Source organism: Morone saxatilis, unplaced genomic scaffold (assembly GCF_004916995.1).
Source record: "Morone saxatilis isolate NCDOM2014 unplaced genomic scaffold, NCSU_SB_2.0 Contig7, whole genome shotgun sequence".
Lineage (NCBI taxonomy): Eukaryota > Metazoa > Chordata > Actinopteri > Moronidae > Morone > Morone saxatilis.
The window spans coordinates 18,764,361-18,783,903 of record NW_023340246.1 but is presented as its reverse complement, the minus strand read 5'-3'; the positions used below and the strand labels follow the sequence as shown (position 1 = coordinate 18,783,903).

Here is a 19,543-nt window from a genome sequence, read left to right as displayed (position 1 = left end):
CTTACTTTCCATTCATAGTAGAATTGCACAAAGTAACACCGCCTTCCTCTGTTTTTGTCAACATTGAGGATACTGTAGTCTTGTTTTTTTTTAGGCTTCTGATGCCTTTATTTGGCTCGAGACAGCTGAAGACAGACAGGAGACTGGCAAGAAAGAGAGAGAGAGAGGGGACGACATGCAGCACATGTCTGGGGCTGACACTCTGAGTGCACTTTGAATAAACTTGAACTGGAATTGCCAATGGAGAAAAACCGACCAGGAGTTTCATGGCTGCTCAATCGATCCGTTTGTTGTACGCAGGTTCGGGCCGAGCAGAAAGACCAATTCTAACATTTAGTGTGAGTTACATCATTAATAAAAAACGTATTTTGTCTGCCTAGCTTTACACTTCCAGACTACACAAGTTTGAACTGAATGACCATGTTAATGCTACAGGTTTAAATAAACAGAGACAGATATTTCATGTGCAATTTCTTCTGCTTTCTAAGAGCAGCTTAAGGGTTATTGAGAGTAAGACAGGTCAAGGGACACTATGCATGCAAAAGTTTTTGCTAATAAGCAGGGATGGTGACTGGACTACTGTGGCATTCAGATGAAGCTGCCTGTTGAGCCAGCTGAGCAGCCACCGTAGTTTTGTCTGAGCAGATACACTGTATATGATTGAGCAGCTGAGTGTCTGCTCTTGGCTTGGGAGAGGGTAGGATGTAAAAGGCAGTTTAAAACCAACATTAGTTTAAGGTTAGAGAATGGTGTATTTGTTGTCATAACCACACAAAAATCAATTTGCAAAGTGCAGACTGCAGATGGTGTCTCAAATAGTTTTGCTTTCAGGTTAATTTGTGTCAAATTAATAAAGAGGAAACAATCTCATGTTGCAGATCCCAGCTTGCATATTGCAAATTTGGTAAAAAGGTAAAGCTGCATTCAGTGTTATTGCTCTAACCACATATCTTGGTAGTTAAGTTGGTGAGTAAAACGTTATTAGATAGGAATGACAAAGCTAATTTCACAAAACTACAGAAATACGGTGATACCCAGGTTGCTAAGAAGCTCGATCGTCATTCACTGATGTTCACACAACAGTTAATCACAGAGAGCTGCACCAGGTCTGGTACTGGTCTGTGACTGAGCTGTGATGTGAATAGACCTACAGGTGTGACCAGCAGTCTGGTGTGACTGGTCAACTGTAAGCTGAGCCTGTGTTTAATATGCTCTGTCACACACACACACAGGTGGTGTGTGGCTGCAGAGAGGAGGAAGGTTTATTTTGTTCTGCAGTTATGAATGATCACCAGCTCTGTCTCTGCAGAGAGCAGACAGGAAATAAAGGAGTTTTTTTTCTTTCATTACTTTCTAGCTGAGTTCACCTGGTCTCAGTGTGTACACAGCAAAACAGCCACCTACTAGAGCCACATAGAGCCACAGATCTGGTCTAACTGAACCAGGTTAGTGTTTTGTCTTGTTTCCAACCGTTCTCCATCTCACTGAAGAAGACGATCGATTGTTAGCTCCAAACCAACTAAGAGCAGGGCAATGGTCGGAGGTCAGTCAGCCAATATTCGTGTGACGCCAGAATCATGAAGATGATGATGATGTAGGCAGAAAATTGTGTAACTCAGGGGTTCCCAAACGTTTTCATGTCAAGGACCTTCCAGGATAGATGCACATTAGTTTGAGAGGATTTTGCCTTAAGGAATCCCCTCTGAGTAATGTTGTTTTATTTTTAGGTTTCAAGATTATAAAGTCTTCATAGTCAATCAATGATGAATCTTTTTTCTTCCTATGTTGTTCCAACTTCCAAAAAATGTGATAAGTTAAAATATTCTATTCCTCCTTTTGCTGGGGACCCCCTGCAGCTCACTCAAGGCCCCCTGCTGGTCCCAGGACTCCAGTCTGAAGACCAGTGGTCTGATGAAACTACTACCAAGCTAAATAACCAAATAACTGACAAGCTAACAACGGCTAACAAACTTGACTCCCTGACTTATTAGCTCACTAACTAAGAAGCTAAATGACAACAAATTTAAGGTAATTGTATGGAGTCATATTTTTAAGAACAACATTTTACCAAGAATGTTAAAACAGCATTAATTGGTATCTTTGCCACCAATATGTAAGATTAATAATGCAAACAGGTTATTAACAGTTATTTATTTGCAGATCCACCTGATCAAAATTCAATATTCACTCTCATTTAGCTCTGGTTTGATCTCCACCAACTCCTGAGACTAATATCTGTCTCTTCCAGCTAAATGTTTGACTATGTTCATCAGGTAGTTGCTAACTTTGCCCACCATGGCTGAAAGCGATGCAGTAAACAACAACAACAGTAAAGTTATGGAACAAAAAGACTAAGACAATGAGCTGAAAGATGCTAAAACTTTTCATTCCCTACAAGCAATATATATATATTAAATAATATATTGATTGAATGCAGCTTTAAGGACTAATTTCCCCCTTTTTACTTTATTTTTATTTGATAAAATAATGTCTAAGTTACTATTACAAACTATATATTTATTATTTTGGTAGACCATTGAAACACTCTGTGGTGGCATTAAGGCTTAATGTACTGTGGTTTGTATTGTACCTCATTTGGATAAAAGCATTTCTTAAATGAATAAATGTAAGGTGAATGTAGTCGGTAGTGGATAGATACTTCTGACAGTGACACTATATTATGCAAAAATAAATAAATAAATAGGTAAACAACCGTCTCCAGGAAATGACATGTAGCCTGTTTAAACATCAGTAAACCATTTAATATGTAATAAAGCATCTTGTCATACAAAGGGTATTACTGCAAGCTCTCACCCTACAGCGAGCCGTCCCTCTCTGTTACTCTCTATTTACAGATGGACATCAGAAAGTTTAAGGAAACCTGCAGTAAAGTTTCAGTCATTCATTCAAAAAAACATCAGCACTTGTGAGCTTCCAGATGTTCACTCAAAATTTCTCCAACTCTGAATCTAAAGGCAGCAGCTCCAGACAACCTTTTCCCACTTCACAGCTCTGTGAGCCCTGTGAGTTTCCCACTGCAGCAATTTTTTTAATTAAGTAACTTAAGTTTGACACCCTGTACACTCAGATCCAACAACACCTAACAGAGAACATACCATAACCCAGGGTCCAAGGACCCTGTAGTGAAAGATACTTCACCCCAGTAGACATTACATTGCTGCACTACTGATAATGAATGCTGGATGTACTCCAGGTTTTACGTCATGCTGTCACTCGATGTATATGGTTTGATGTAATATTGCAGGGAGGGTTTTAGCAGGGGTTTCTATGTTCTGCATGTTTTTATCAAGTGTTTAATGTATTTTATTATTATTTTGCCTTCAGCACCAAAAGATCCCAGAATAAAGTTTAAGTTAACAGTCGTATTTACTCCAACTGATGCAGAGATAACTTAATATTATTTATTTATTTACTGCTAAATGTTACTTCAACATAAACCTATGTTAGTTTATATTATATAAGTCAATGGTCTCAGAAGTCAATTAAATACTTCAAGGATATTATATAACTACGGCGTTGATATAGACACTAAATGTATGTAATTTTCTTTTTGTGAAAACAGAGGGGACAAACTTAACAAAAATGTGCCATAAGGTCACTGCAGACTCACTAATTAGTAGCAGAGACACACTTCAGCTCACTGTGGAAGCATTATAGCAACACTGACACTCTCTGACACCCTGTAGGAATACAAAATATTACACACAATGGCCCCAGCCTGGATTATCATATCCTATTAAGGTCTATCCTATAGCCACTATACATAACAATACAGGCTTCACAGCACCCTGTAGGAGCATTACAGAAATATTATGAGGATATTATAGAGCAACGGGTGCCTCAAAGTAATAACACAGAAATGATATAATGAAACATGAGCATAAACATAATGAAAAGGTGCCATAAGGTCACAACAGAGCGATCAGAAACTACAGGTCACTGGTTTAATATTACACTGTGAATATTACACTGTAAACTGGCAACAAAGAAGCACCAGAGAAACACTGCATACTGACACAATACAACAATAAAATATGAACGTATTATAGGAGTATAATAGGAGACTGTCACCAGAACTCAGCCTTGAAAACAACAGAAGCATGACTGACACACTAATTTTGGCTCCATAATGTCCCTATAACACTCCTGGTGTTATAGGAACATTATAGAGCCACTAAAGCAGACAGTGTCTGTAGAGGCGCACACAGAGCGCCACAGACACTGTCAGAGCTCTACAATATTTAAAAGACTGACAACTAAACTGAGCTCTGAAACAACAGAAGCATGACTGACACACTGTAGGAACATTACAGGAATATCGCAGAAGGTGACCGGAGCTGTGAAGGCGCACAAAAAGGCGCAAACAGTGCGTCACAAGCCTCAGAGTACCAGAGGAATATTAAAGAAGAAAGAAAGGAAAAACATACTGAAATGGCGAAGATGGAGACTCCTCTATCTCTGTCTCTTCTTCCTCCTCTCCTCTTCCTCTCTGGTCGGAAAGTCTGCAGCCTCCTTCTCTCTCTCTCTCTCTCTCTCTCTCTCTCTCAAACACGCTCTCTCTCTCTTTCTCCCTCTCCGTTTCTGTCAAGGTCTCTCTACCCCTCTCTCTCCCTCTCCCTCTCTTTTGTCGCCGTGATATCTGGCCGTGCCTTCACTGGCGGAGAGCGGGATGGAGGAGGAGGAGGAGGGAGGGAGGAAGGAAGGGAGGGAGAGAGAACTCAGACACACAGACAGGAGGGGAGAAGGAGGAAGATGATGGTGGGTGATGATGAAGATGGTGGAGGGAGAATCAGACACTGCAAGCATAGAAGGGAAAAGACGGCGGGTTTACCTCCCTCTCTCTCCTCTCTCTCTCTCATCTCTTCTCCTTCCCTCTCTTCCTTTTCTTTTTCTCTATATTTTTTTCGGGGACGCCACGCAAACTCGGCGGCGCCGCCCAACGGAGAAGAGCGCATGCAGGCCCCCAATGATATCAACGCATTCCCTGCCTCTCTCTCTCTCTCTTCTCTCTCTCTCTCTCTCTCTCGGAAATTAAATCAAAGCATTACAATGTGTGTGTGTGTGGTGTGTAAATGTAGTAACAGCCCTGCATCAGTCCTCTTGGTGTTGTTTGATTTTCCAGCCCGCGACCAGATCACACACACACACACACACACAACACACACACACACCAACATCTATAGGCGTTAAAATGCATGTGTGTAATTTCCTTTGTTCAGCTCTGTGCAACAAACTCTAATCTAGACTGCAACTTTATTATTATAAGTTGTAGTTTCCTAGTATTAATATTGTTAAATCTAAAGTTTAACAGATTATTAATGAGCCGTTAATTAAAATAAATTCTAGGTTGTCAGATTGTGAAAATCCCTCTGATATCCTCCCCTGACCACAACACTTGCTTTGTCTTTTTAGCTTTTTTTTCATTAAGAAAACCCCCTCAAATGGGCTGTTCGACCACTTAATGAGCTGTGCAGCATCAAATTCCATTCTCAAACTCCCAGATTAAATAAACGAGTGTTTTGTGGCTTTTTTTTTTTACATACTATGCCAACGCTTTTAAAAATCCCTCTCTACAGTATGTGTGCTGCAGCTGAAATGTGGTCACACTGCTCACGGATCGAAGAACACCAGTCGCACCAGAAGTCAGGGTCTGCTCTTGTAGTCTGTATAACAGAGCGGCATGGAGCACAGGCTGCAACACACTCTCAGTGGCAGCAGGCTCTCTCCCCCAGCACAGGCTGCTCTCCCAAGAGAAACACCAGCATCAGTCGTTTCAGACAGTGCCCCAACATGACATTTTATTACGGTCAAGTGACAAAGTCCTCTAGCAGCCACAGAAATAATGTTGTTGTAGAGCCACAAAGTCTGCAGAGGGAGGAGGTTGGGGTGGATGGATGTTTCTTTCCCAGTCAACACTGGCAAATCGTAGTGGTTATTATAGGAACCGTGAGTATGAAGGTCCCTAAACCTTAAATGTAGAATATGTAATTTATGCCACCATTGTTGTTGTCATTGCAACAATTCCTTCAGTGTTCATTGTTCGGGAGGTTTCTACCAGGTGCAGAATTATCTACAGAGGCCTCCTCCTTTCCACAACTTGACTAAAACTGATTAAAAACACTGAATAATGCAGTTTCACCTTAAAAATCAGTGTTTCTCTGACACTGTTTGGCAGACACAGGATGTCCCAGAGGGCCTACCAGGCGAGTTGCTGCCAACGTTAGCTCAGCTTCTGTGATAACTTAAGATCCAGGTGTCTGATGATGCTTCATCCAGTTAACAACAAAAATGTGGCTTAAAACTTGATAAAAAGTCCATTTATGACAGCTTTTGGCAGACATCAACAACACTGCCGCAACGACAGGCGACTGGTGAAATGCACCACTACCTGAATAAAATGACAGATTCCTGTTGGTTTTGAACGTTGTTGGAAACATTTGGGATAATATCAGTATACAACTCCACAAAATATATAACACAAGTCTAGTGTTTATAGATCTTTTGATGCAGAAATGTTACATAACTTTAATGAAGTTGTCATTTTAACACAAACAATGATTTTTCCCTTTGATTGTTCCAACGAAACCTTAACTATATAGCAGTGTCAGACCATCACCGTTCTGGTGATAGGGAATTCTACGGTGGCCCTGAGAGCTCAACACACTGTAACCTAAGAAAACACATTCAAACACACACACAAAAGCAACAAGGACACGCATTGGTACATAGTGCACCAGCTCTAGCAGGTCAGCTACCAGGGCGCTCCACCTCATTTGGAAGAGTTGTGAAAGTGTTGTGGATGGATGAGAACAGATTGACATTTCAGAAAGTTATTTAGGTTTTAGTTAAGTTGTTATACAGCATTTCTGGTAAAACTAGACCAACGATTCAGCTAAAAAAGAGATATCTGTGTTGTGTGTTAAGTCAGATGTTTGATTTACATCATGATTTATTCACAAACTCTGTTTCCATTGCGCTTTGTTCTATTTTGCTTTTATTGATACACCAACTTTTCCTCAAGCGTAAAAAAAGTATTTTTTCTCCCCTCAGGTTTATTTTATGCAAAAATTGAAAAAGCTAATAAAAACAGCTAGATGGAAACACCCCTCGTCATTCTGGATTTTTATTTCTGCTCTTCACCAGTGGGTGCATTCTCATGATGACCTGTCTAAAAGCAGAGAAGTTGACAGATTTAGTCAGTGTCAAAGAGGTTGGGACTATTTCCTGGAAGCAGTACGTACAGTGCCAGTAGCCAGTAGATATACCAAACTCTGAAAAGTTTCAGTAGAAAAGTTTGGCTAGAATTAGAGTATAGAAGTAGTAAATGTTTCGAACGGAGGGAAATTACCTGATGGTTTGAATAAAGATTTTTCATTGACATGTTTTTTTGTCGCGGGACTTAAGCCAAAACTAATCCTCCACATTTTTGCTTCCTTTCTTAGTATAATCTTTCTTCCGTCTGTAGATCTGTCCATCATTCCCTTCATTTTCATCAATTTTTAATTCATCTTTGATCATTTACCTCCTCCATCTTTTCATTCATCCACTCCTCTCTCATTCCCCTTCATCTTTTCCTTCCATTTCTCAATTTTTACCTCTTTTCTGTCCGTATCCCTTCCCTCCATCCTTCCCTCTTCTCCCTGCTTCCCTTCTTTCATTCTTCGATCCTATCCCTCACGTTCCCCCACTTTTCCACTGATTACTTCCTCCTCCCCTCATCCTTCTTTTATCCCTCCATTCTCATCACCTTTCATTCCCACATCCTTCTGACTGTCCAAATCCTTCAAATCACCCGTCTCCCTCTTTTTTCCATCCCTTCGTTCCAGTTCTCTCTCCTGCACCTCTCCACGATCTCTTCTTCTTCCTTCCGTCTCTCTGGTCTGACAGCAGAGTGAACTGAGGACGCAGAGACAGAGAGAGAGAGAGAGAGAGAGAGAGGGAGCGGTAGAGCGAGCTTGGTTTGAAAAGGCTGACCTAGTTAGACTCTCCCTTCAATAAAACATTGAGACTGAGAAAAGAAACACACAGGTCTCACTCTCTCTCTCTCTCTCTCTGTCTCTCTATCGTTCTATCTTCGCTTCTTTCGGAGAGTTCAGTTTTCAATTCGAGATTTGAGTCTGGAAACTTGCAAATCCATTTTCCGCTCAGTCAGTTTGAGCAATCAGCAAAGGTTGAAGATGGTACTTTGACTATATATTAAATATAGAAGTTGTAGAGATGTGTCATTTCTTGAACAGTCATCACCTCCTTTTACATTTTGTATTTATTCTATAAAAAGCTAATGTTGAGAATTTTTCAATCAACATCTCAATGCGGTCACTATCAGTGGTGGAAACAGTCAGATCCTTTACTTAAAGGTCCAGTGTCTAACATTTATTGTCCAAAATTCAATATAGTATTCATAGGTATGTTTTCATTAGTGTATAATCACCTGAAAATACAAATAGTTGTGTTTTTGGTACCTTAGAATAAGCTGTTTTTAATCTACAGAGGGTTAGATATTGCAGCAAGCAGCGGTGATGTACTGCGAGTTCAGTTGAGCTGATTGCCTGAGCTTGTCCATAGCGGGGAGAAAATGGTGGCTCGCCTAGTCGTACAGATAAACAGTTAAACAGTACACCAAAATATGCTTCTGAAAAGATGCAGGAACAGAACAGTAGCCCAAAATGGACAAACCAAACACTGTTTCGCAACCATTGAAGTTAGTTGCAATCTGCAATCTCACCACTAGATGCCACTAAATTCTTCACACTGGTTGTTCAAATAAAAGTAGCAATAGCACAGTCTAAAAATATTCCAAGTTGCAAGTAAAATTCTTGAATTCACAATTTTACATACATAAAAGTAAGTATTATAAACAAGATGTGGTTTTAGTATCAAGGTAAAAGTCATTTTCATCAAGAAATACATCTACAATCGTTTTATTGTTCTGGTTCGTCACTGTGGAGCATATTTCAGATAGTAATATAGTACTGCATATCAGACCCCCAGTGGTAAAAGCAACAATGGCACCAACTGAACACTGCACACTGATCCCCTGGCGGAAAAAACTGTTAAATAAGAAAATTAAATCAATTTTGCACGGTTGTGAAGCAGCGTAGAAAAGAAAAATAAAGATTTAGATCATTATTGCTCTGTGAAATTTCCAAAATTTGGAATTTGCTGCATTTTTTTTTCAAATTCACAGTGTGAATAAGTTCATCTTCCTCTCAGTACAAAACAGTAGGCTAGTGAACATGAAGCTCTCACATACCAGACAGTACACTGTGTTTATTTTTAGACCAGTCTTCATTTACATCCACTTGTCTTTTTGAGCATTTACAAACTGCATTACAAAAATCTCTGTCAGAACACCAGAAAAGAAAAAAATACATTGCAGATTAATGAAATAGATTTTTCAAATAAACTTTGATGACGTTGATGCACCTGCTTCTAATAACAAAGCCCTCGTGTTTTGCTGCCACGTGCTGAAAGACCAAAGAAAGAGTTAAAAACGTCATGTGAGGTTGTCATGGTAACCCTGAGGTCTATGATGCACAGCTTACAGCGGGGGACTCAAACTCAAATTGGCTTGGGGCCACTCACAGGAGGGCCACTGCAACGTTCAAGACCACAAGAAAGTGCAATATTCCAATAAAATTATTTCCTTTACTAACATCACACTTAACAACAAATGCAAACAACAGTTTTTATACACTTTTATTGTCATTTTATATCATCTTTGTTGTTCGCAGCCAACAACAACAAATGAAGACCCAAAACCTGCTCTTAGCGGTTTGCACACCTTTGTGGGGACCTTTGACCTGTGCCATTATTTTGCACTAAACAAAATAAATTGACTTAAAATATAATTGTGTTTAAATTGATATCAAATAACATATAAATAATATATAATAAAATATAATAAGAATAATGCGGAAAAAAAACAGGAAGTGTTGAGTTTTGTTGACACTTCTTGAAGTAGCAAAGAAGAATGACTGGAGTGAGAAAACAACTCAGAGCAGCAGAGTGGAGAGTATAACGTGACTCTGTTGTTGGAAATACATACATATACTAAATTTACCTTGTACAAGTAATCTCAGCCCACTCAGTGTTTCTCTACCCTGGCCTCTTGTGCTTGCCACGGCCGGCCATTATTTGAATACCGACTTTTATATGAGGATTTATGGCGCGCTGGTAGACGGTGACCTTGTCTTTCTCCTCGGTGTCGGCTGCAGGGCAGTTTCTCTTCACATAACTCCGACAATAAAAGCAGACATGATGTTTACTGTGATAGATTACAGAAACTTGAGCGAGTTTCAAGCCTCTGCAGGTTGGTTTTGTCTGATCACACTCACATCTTCATACACACACACACACACAAGCTCACACAGACAAATCCGTCACCCTCACACCAATCTAAGCTGGTTAATCAGATTTCTGTCGTTCCTACCTGTTTGGATCTGAATCAACAGACACAAGCTGTCGACTTCTCTGGATGAATTCAGAGACACGCTCCCTCCTCCCTTCTCTCTCTCTCTCTCTCTCTCTCTCTCTCTATAGGTCTGCAGTGTGTAGGTGTGCAGCAGTGTGTAATAGGTTTTTCAGTGCAGCTCTGCAGCCTGAAGCCTCCACCGGGCTCAGTGGGAGAAAGTCAATTACAGCTGGGCTGAGCCTGGCCTGCGGGGGGGCGTATGGGAGGGAGATAAGAACGTAAAGATGGCTGCCGCCGAACGCTCCCCCGGCTGCATGCATGGGCGGCGAGTGCTGCACTTTGCCCTCCTGCAGCTTTCCAGACGCAGAGCCGGAAAAGCTGCAGCAGGCTGAAACACAGGAGAGGGGATAATGTGATTGTTTTTGATATTATTTATCGCAATGTAAAAGTTTCTGATCAATTATCATATAGATCTGCAGAATATTCACATAAGAGGTTTAAGGGTGATTCTGGTTAATTACGACTTAAAATGTGTTTGCAGTTTCGGCCATCGTTTATATTCGTCATGACATTGCATTAACCAAGTTAATTAATGAAAGTCAAGGTTGAAGCAAGCAGTTTATCTGGTTTATTATTATTGGATCAAACTAAAAGTGAATTTACCGTAAACTATAACAAAAGGAGATATTCCTAGATTTGATAAACCTGAATCGCTGTGTTGGCGCTGGTTTCCAGTACATTTAGGTTAAAACTGGTCTAAACTTGGCTGGAGTTTGTCCTTACTTTCATATTTCAACGTGCAATCTAGACATCTTTCAGCCTGCAAATCACAGGCTGACAAACAATTCAACAGACACACAGACAACACCACTGCAAAGTCTGAATAGATTGAATCACTGCTGTTTTTTTATTAGTGAGTGACAGGAAGTGGAACAACAGATGGACAGTGAAACAGGAAGCTGGGCTCTGTCTGTTGTAAATCCTCGGCTCAGACGGCGGCCAGGCGATAAACTGCAAACTGGAGGCTCTGTTGTTGTTCATGTTGTTGTTGTTGTTGTGTTCGTTCCGCAAAACACTTCTGCCATTCAGGATACACACCGTCATGAGCTACACACACACACTCACAAACACATGAATCTGAAGGCAAGTGAGGATGAGGAAGGACATGTAGAGATGGAAATTTACACACAAACTCACACCTAAAAGGATGATACATACATGAGCAAACACAGAGTGAGTGCCTTGCTTAAGGACAGTAACAGAACACACACACACACACACACACACACTGTGAGACAAAGAGACTGGCTTTCAGCTGGTGTGTTTGTGTGGTCTCAATTTTTTTCATCCCAACAGAGAAGGCAGCAAAAGCGAGTGCAGCCAGGTGTGCGCGTTTGTGTGTTCTTGTACTTCTATACTTACAAGGACTGACTTCAGTTTTAGGCCTTAAACGTGCAGCAACCAACAACCAAATTGACATATGTATCACCTTTTTAAAGGACCAGTGTGTAGGATTTACTGGCAGTAGTTGCAGATTACAACCTCCTTCACCTCGTGCTCCTCTCCCAAGCGTGTATGAGAAACTACGGTGGCTGCAAAACTCACCAAAGGTCCGATCTAGAGCCAGTGTTTGGTTTTTCCATTCTGGGCTGCTGTAGAAACATGGTGGTTCAACATGGCAGTTCAGCTCATTCTAAGGTTTCATTCATTTTCAGGTGATTATACATTTATGAAAACATACCTATGAACATTATGTTCCATTTCTGCGACTCCAAGTCCAGTATTCACTCATTTTTGGCGCTGTTTTTGGTCTCTACCAACTCCTGAGGGAAATATATTGACTCTTAAGCTGCTAAATGCTCCACTATGTTCACCAACGGATCTCTGTGTCTGTCTGCTGTTAGTACAGTGTGTTTTTAGAGCTTTTACTCTTAAAATGACGCTATGAGAGCGGTAAGAGTGAACCAAAACCACAAAGTTGTGAGCTGGACAGATAAACAATGAGCTGAAACTCACAATAAAGCTCTGTATAGCTAAGGAGGGCTTCAGATTCAGGTGATAATTGTCTCTAGGTTCATCAGCGACCCCCTTTCACACTGTCACATGGTTTTAACATTGTCATTTCATTCATATCAATATGAATTGTAGCTGCCTTAAAAATTGTGTCCGCTTTATTTAACATTAAAATTGGGGGCTACAGAATATAGCTGAGGGCCCTCACGGGGATAAAAATACAATAATATGTGTGTGTGTGTTTCTGAAAGCCTAAAGCTCTGGCTGCACAGGATTAGCAGTCTTGCGTTTCAAACAGAGAGCGAATGTCAGCCTGATTCTCTCTCTCTCTCTCTCTCTCTCTCTCTCTCTCTGCAGAAGCTAATAAGCTCCACTGGTTTTGCTCCTGCAGTGAGCTGATTACAGCGTTATATCTCATATACCCCCATTCATCTCCCAATACACCAATACACACCTCAATAAACTACAATATACTGTACCTCCATGTCTGAATATACCCCAACATATTCCTCAGTAGACTCATTACCAAATGGTTCATCTCATGAGAGATATTATTCCAATTTTAAGTGTCCCATTTATACATGTATGCCTCCTTACATAGTTTCCCCATATACACATCCATACGTTCTATTTTCCTCCAGAAACACGGCTCTTAAAGATGGCTGGTGATATTAATTTTTCTTACTGTCAACAAATCCCACAAAAAGACTCACAAGGCTAACAATGAATAATCAGTACTGTGTGTGTATCAAAGCTTCCCACTCGCTAGAGTATTTAATGTGTGTGTCCTCTTCACTCTGTTTGTCCTAGTACCTCTGTGTCTACCGTTGCAGCAGTCTTGATTCTTCGTGATTAGTTTATTCACAGTTTTTAAATTCCCGTTCCTGTTTCCTGACTTCCTTTTTGCCTAATCCTTGTTGGATTGTTTTCCTTTTCCTGACGGCTCACCTGTGTACTTTGAACAAAGAACCGTGTGTTTGGGTCCCTTGAGTCACCAGTCGTAACATTGGCAGGTGTATTTAGACTTTTTTAGGTGGAGCGCTGTCGTGCCTTGACTGATTTTTAATATATATATATATTTGGGCTTTTATTGCCTTTAATGAATAGTGAGTGACAGGAAAAGGTGGGAGAGAGAGAGAGGGGATGACATGCAGCAGGGGGCCACAAATCGGTCTTGAACCCATGGCCTCAGCTGAACTACCGGGGTGCCCTGACATTTTAACGCGAAGTTAGCTGACCCGGCTGACCCGAGCGACTGCGCAAATGCTCCCTTCTGGCAACATACAAAATCTGTGTATTCTCCCCGGAGAAACAACACAACAGGAGGGTGCAGGGAGGTGGCCTTGAAATAAGGGAGAAACGGGAGTGTTGGCAGATATGGATCAGATGACAATAAAAGAAATATAGAATAATTCCACCCTTATCATTTAAATTTACCCAGTGAGACGTTGCTATAGCACCGCAAAACCTTTTTATACTAGAAATAGATGTACTGTACATGGAGCAGATTAAACCATGACAACCAATGACACAAAGCTTCTGTTTTCTACATGGTACGAATAAATACACTTTTCATAATTAATTACTTTTACCACTGACTTCTTTGTATACTTAAGATAGTAGTTTTCCATCATGGTATTGCTACAATTAAAAAGAAGGAAGCTAAATACATTTACCATCATTCGTGTGGTATGTAGGGTATATTTATATCATATACCCTCATATTCTGTAGCTCCATATCCTCCTAATGCACCTCCATACTACTCAGTGTATCCTAGTTTTCTCCCTACTTTCGTTCCTACATAAAACCCCTCATACCCTTATATATCTCTCTCATATGGGTTTATATATCCACACACTCTCACACATCCTGATAAACTTATTAAATTATGATCATGGAGTCCTGATTGACCAAACTCTGAGATCAAACAAGATAATATGATAATTATGACAAAGTTTTTCATACTCCTGCAGATTTTACCAGCAGAGCTGTCGAATACTAACATCCTTGTTTCCTCTCTCCCATCCTGTGTGTGTTGGGACAGACTGTATACCCCAAGTGTCTCTGCTCTCCCTGCTTTATATTCTGCTCCTGACTCTCACTTTCACACACATACACACTGATGGTCTCCAGATGGATGGAGGAAAGAATGAAAGAGATCCCTTCATCTTTCCTATACCTTTCCTCCTTCATTTGTCCCTCCATCCCTCCCTCGCAAGGCTGTAACATGCTTCTTCATACTTGTTTGCAGTGGGGTAATATGTGGTGGAGGAAGTATTTACTTAAGTACCACACTGTAAAAAATAACAACAACAACAACAACAACATTCCTGCATTGAAAAGTAAAAGTGCAAAAGTATAAACAGGAAAAATTACTTACAGTGTAAAAAGTACCTGTAATAACACATTATGCAATAACTCTAACTAGATTGTAAACACAGTCAACTGTGAAGTTATAGCTCACATATTTTTCTACAGCCTGATATGAAACCTTCAGCTCTGCTACCAATACAGATGATTACTAATTAACATTTCTGATAACTGATAATCTGTCAACATATTGTCTATAAACTCTAAAATGATGCTTGGCCAGAGCCCTGTATCGACGGTGACAGTGAACTATCCCTTTACCTTACTCATAAACATAAATTATCAGACCACCAACACCATTATACATCAATAACAAGTCAAACTAAAAAGTAAGGAAGTGTATGTAGCGACAGACAGGTGTGGTGGGGGACTTTCAATAGCAACATTAACCCCCATTAGATGAATATGGTAATGATAACGACAACAATGGAGGAATAAGATACATCTGGCTTTGATACATACACTTGTTATAGTTGTTTTTTGGTCTTTTTATGGGATTTGTTGTAGAATATCAGCAGATTCATGCGTTAATGTTCTGTTTTCAACAAATGAATGGCACAAAATAGTCTCACATTAAAACAACAACAAAAGACATTTGGTGACGTCGGGAAGCAGCGTGGGATCGTGGGAGCTGCTGTCTTCACCACCAATGCCGTCACTGCAGTCAGCTTCTCCCAATTAGGATTCCTTCAGTGTTCATCATCCACAGAGATCTCCTCCTCTCCAAAAATATGTGGGGATGTTACATATTATAGCTTTAAAGGCCTAGTGGCTCAAATTGTGACAATACAAAGAGGAAAATGTATGTATGTTTAGTATTTAAGAGCAATTCTGCTGTAATGAGTGTGTATGGGGGAAAACGTTTGGGTTCAGTGAACGTCATGTGACCTGCAATACATCACTGTACTGTTCCTGGATCTGGTAGTTATCAGCTAAAGCCTGATCACATCAGCAAACAGCAGGAGTGTGTGTGTGTGTGCGTCTGTGTGTGTGTGCGTCTGTGTGTGTGTGTGCCAGCTGAATGACCTACAGAGAGGACATCACTGGCACACATACACACACACACAGATCCCGAACTTCTGCAAACGCACAGTGGATGTCTCTCCCGCAGTGCATCATGGGTAAAAGAAACATCTGGATGGCATAAAAACATAAAACTGACTCCTCTCTTGCATCCACCTTCTTTTAACCTCTTCTCAGAACTTCTTCCTTTTTCCTCCATCCTCGCCTCCTCTTCTCTCTTCTCCTCTCTTCATCTGCTCTCTCCTAAGTCATCCTCTCTCAGCTCCTTGCCTCGATTCCTCTCCTCTTGTTTCCTCTCCTCCTCTTCTCTCATCTCTTGTTTGCTCCTCTACTCTCCTCTCGGCTTCCTCCTCCCTCTTCTCTTGTTTCCTTCTAAATCCATCTCTCCTCTCCTTGTGTTTCCTACCCTCTTGTTTCTCCTCATCTCTTTTCATATCTCGTCTCCTCATCTCCTAACCTCCTCTCTTGTTCCTTCTTCTCTTCTCCTCTTGTTTCCTCCCCTTTGTTTTCCTCTCCTCCTCTCCTCTCATCTTTTGTTACCTCCTCTCGTATGCTCTTCTGACTTGTTTCCTCATCTTCCCTCCTCTCATCTTCCCCCATCTCCTTTGCTGTCTCTTCCTTCTAATCTGTTCCGTCTTCTCCTTCTTTATCATTTTCTCTTCCCCTCTTCTCTATTGTTCCCCTCACTCCTCTTGTTTCCTCCCCTCCTCTTCTCTCTCGTTTACTTCCTCATGTCTCCTACGCTCTTCTGTCATCTCCTCTTCTCATCTCTCCTCGTCTTCTCTCTTGTTTCCTTCTTTCCTCTTCTCTTCTCCTCTTAGGTTGTCTCTACCTTTTCTCTCTTCTTCTTTTGACTCTTCTCCTCCTCTTCCTCCTGAAAGTTTTCACCTGTGGTTTCTTTGCACTGGCACCTGTAGGCACAAAGATCTCCTCCTAACACCTCCTCAAAGCCTGCCACCTCCTCGATAATACATACACACACAGAAATCCATATTTGAATTCAGCTATCTAACGTTATTGAGGCCTGTCATGTTGCGGTGGGCTGTACGGTCGATGTTCGGATGGGGAGATTTGGGAGTCGTGTGTGTGTAAATTATTCATCACCCCTTGAAATGCAAACGACAGCCGAGGCGAGGGAACCGCCACGCTATGTAGGTCACTTCCTATCTCGCACGGCCTCTGTGCTGGGGGAGAGAGAGGTACTAAAGTGAAGCAACCAGCTGATGAATCGCCAATCAGAGACGCCCACAATCACCACCACCAGGAAGAGCAGGTAATGGTGAAGAGGAACTCTTCTTCGTTGGTTACTTCAGAGGGACAAACATCTCTGTGAACTAGAAAGTGAAAATTTGAAGTAAAGTCCCGCGATTGAAACACAAGTGAATTCAAACTTCTTGTTTCAAAAGTATTATATAAAATACTGCATAAACTAAATAAGTCAAGAGATTCAATAAATCAAAGGAAGTCTTTGTCAGTTTCTTAAGAACCTTATAATCTTGTAATCACAAGTTAACTTCATACTGTCTCTGCACTAGGTGGTTTGATACACAGAACCACCTGGGGGGAGTCGTCGATGTTAAAAACTTTTTTTTTAAAACTGCTTTGCAGCTGATTGGATGAACCATCTGTCTATCATCGTCTATCACAGGTAAACTTCAACCAATCAGACCAACAAAGCATATAACTTTGTCAAACTCTTATGGGACGTAATTTCACGACCTGGTAATGAGAACGGGTGGCGGAGTTTGTAGGAGAAACTACAAAAGGTCCTAGCTACAGCCAGTGTTTGGTTTGTTCTGGGCTACTGTAGAAACACGCCTTGTTCAACATGGCGGACTCCATGGAAGGCAACCCGTGGTATCTGTAGATAAGCACGGCTCATTCCAAGGTAACAAAAACACAACAAGTCTTATTTTCAGGTTATTATACACCAATGAAAAACATTAGATCTTCCTACATGTTACAAACTGGATCTTTAATCCTATCCATGTTAGCAGAGGGCTAAACCAATAGTTGGCGGACAGCCTAGAGACTTGGCTCACACAAGGTGGTAGATCCCTGTATTTTAATACCTGGCAAAATAACTTTTTTGGCCTCATGTACCACTGAGAAGCTCCTAAAGGAATAAACAGTGCTCCGCCTCCAACACTGTATCCAGTTCTCCCTTAATACATCCATGGTTTGTGCCAGGCTGCCCGTCTTGACTCGAAATTCCAAACTGAATGACGGAGAACAATTTAGATGAGCTATACCGTTGAGCAGCAGGTAACCACCAGAGGGAGCTGCTTCAAAATCATCTCTAACAGGAATGAACGGGCTTCGCCATAGTTCACCATAAAATTAAACAATAAAAAAAAACCTGTGACCTTTATCTCGTGGATCTCCTTGGCGGGGGGGACGTCTGTTGTCTCCGTGGAAACAGGCAGCCATTTTAGATTCTCACAGGGAAGCTGATGGCGTAAATGCAGCTGCCATCAATCAAACTGTGGTTCCCCGTGGTGACAGGGCGTCTGATCCGAGCTGCAGAGAGAGTGTGTGCTTTCTCTCTCTCTCTGTCTCACACATACACACACATTATATAGTGGATTTAAAGAGAGACTCAGATAGTCTCATGATGGTTAACATACACATTTTATTGATTCACAGAGGGAAAATACAGTGCATCCTGATAATAGCTTGTTCCGTATAAAGTGCAGTTCCCACATTCACTGTGTATACAATTTTAAAATCCAGTTCCTGCATGTTTTTGACACTTAAAAACACTTTCTAAAATATATTGTACCTAAAATAAACAAAAATGGTTCAGACTTGGCAGTAAAGTAGAAATGTCAATGCGATGATGAAGCTGCCAGTTGTCTTCAAATTAACTATTAACTCTCCACTGATTAATAGCACCTCAGAGAATAACCACTCTGCAGTTCTGCAGAACTATTTTTGCCTCTTTTAGGTCATAGTTTTGGTTTTATTGCAGATCTACTGTTTTGTTTTAGTCTCATCAACCTCTTTTCCAGCAGCAACAGGCAGCTCTGATAAACCCACTGTACACTAACTGCACAGCACCAAACAGCAAACAGACCTAGAAAGTGTAGAGAGACAGATATTGTTTTTCTCAGGAGCTGGTGTAGGTGATTTAATATTGGATCAGGATGGGATGACAATGTTGCTCTGTCTCTGCTGAATGCAGCTACTTAGTACCAAGATCATCAGAATAACTTTATATGGTTCTCATGGTTGTGTGTTGGAGAATAAATAAAATAAATGCTGCATGCACACAACAACTGACTGTGGATATTCATGGTCCTCAGATGATGAATTATAATGATTTTCAGACCTGTTGACCTTTCCTCTATAACGCCAAGATCAGGGCAAAGTTTTCACCTGTATCCAAGAAATATGTTATAGTGGACAGCATTTAAGCTCCCCAGAGGATGACCCTCTGCTGGCAACCTCAAGACAAACTTATTAACTATTTTTTCTAAAAATAGCTATCCGACTTTCTATCTATCTTGTATTTAGGGAGCGTAGTGTGTCTCTCTGCAGGGCTTTGGCTTTAAAAGTTTTTTTTGGGCTGATTTCTGCATAAAGAATGAGGAGAAGATTTGGAGCTGAATTAAGAAACACGAAGCCGGAGAGAGCAGCTGAGTCTGCAGGAGGCTGATTAACATTTAATACAACTGAGAGACAGACGGACAGAGATGGTG

General features: G+C 40.9%; 1 protein-coding gene across 1 annotated transcript in view; it reads right to left on the bottom strand.

Annotated features, from left to right (window-relative positions):
- myt1la (myelin transcription factor 1-like, a) overlaps nt 1–4,534 on the bottom strand; it is a 63,205-nt gene extending 58,671 nt beyond the window's left edge. Inside the window, exon 1 of the mRNA XM_035678087.1 lies at nt 4,449–4,534. The gene's annotated coding sequence lies outside the window, so the exon portion shown is untranslated. The remainder of the gene's footprint in view (nt 1–4,448) is intronic.
- Nucleotides 4,535–19,543: the final 15,009 nt, after the last annotated feature.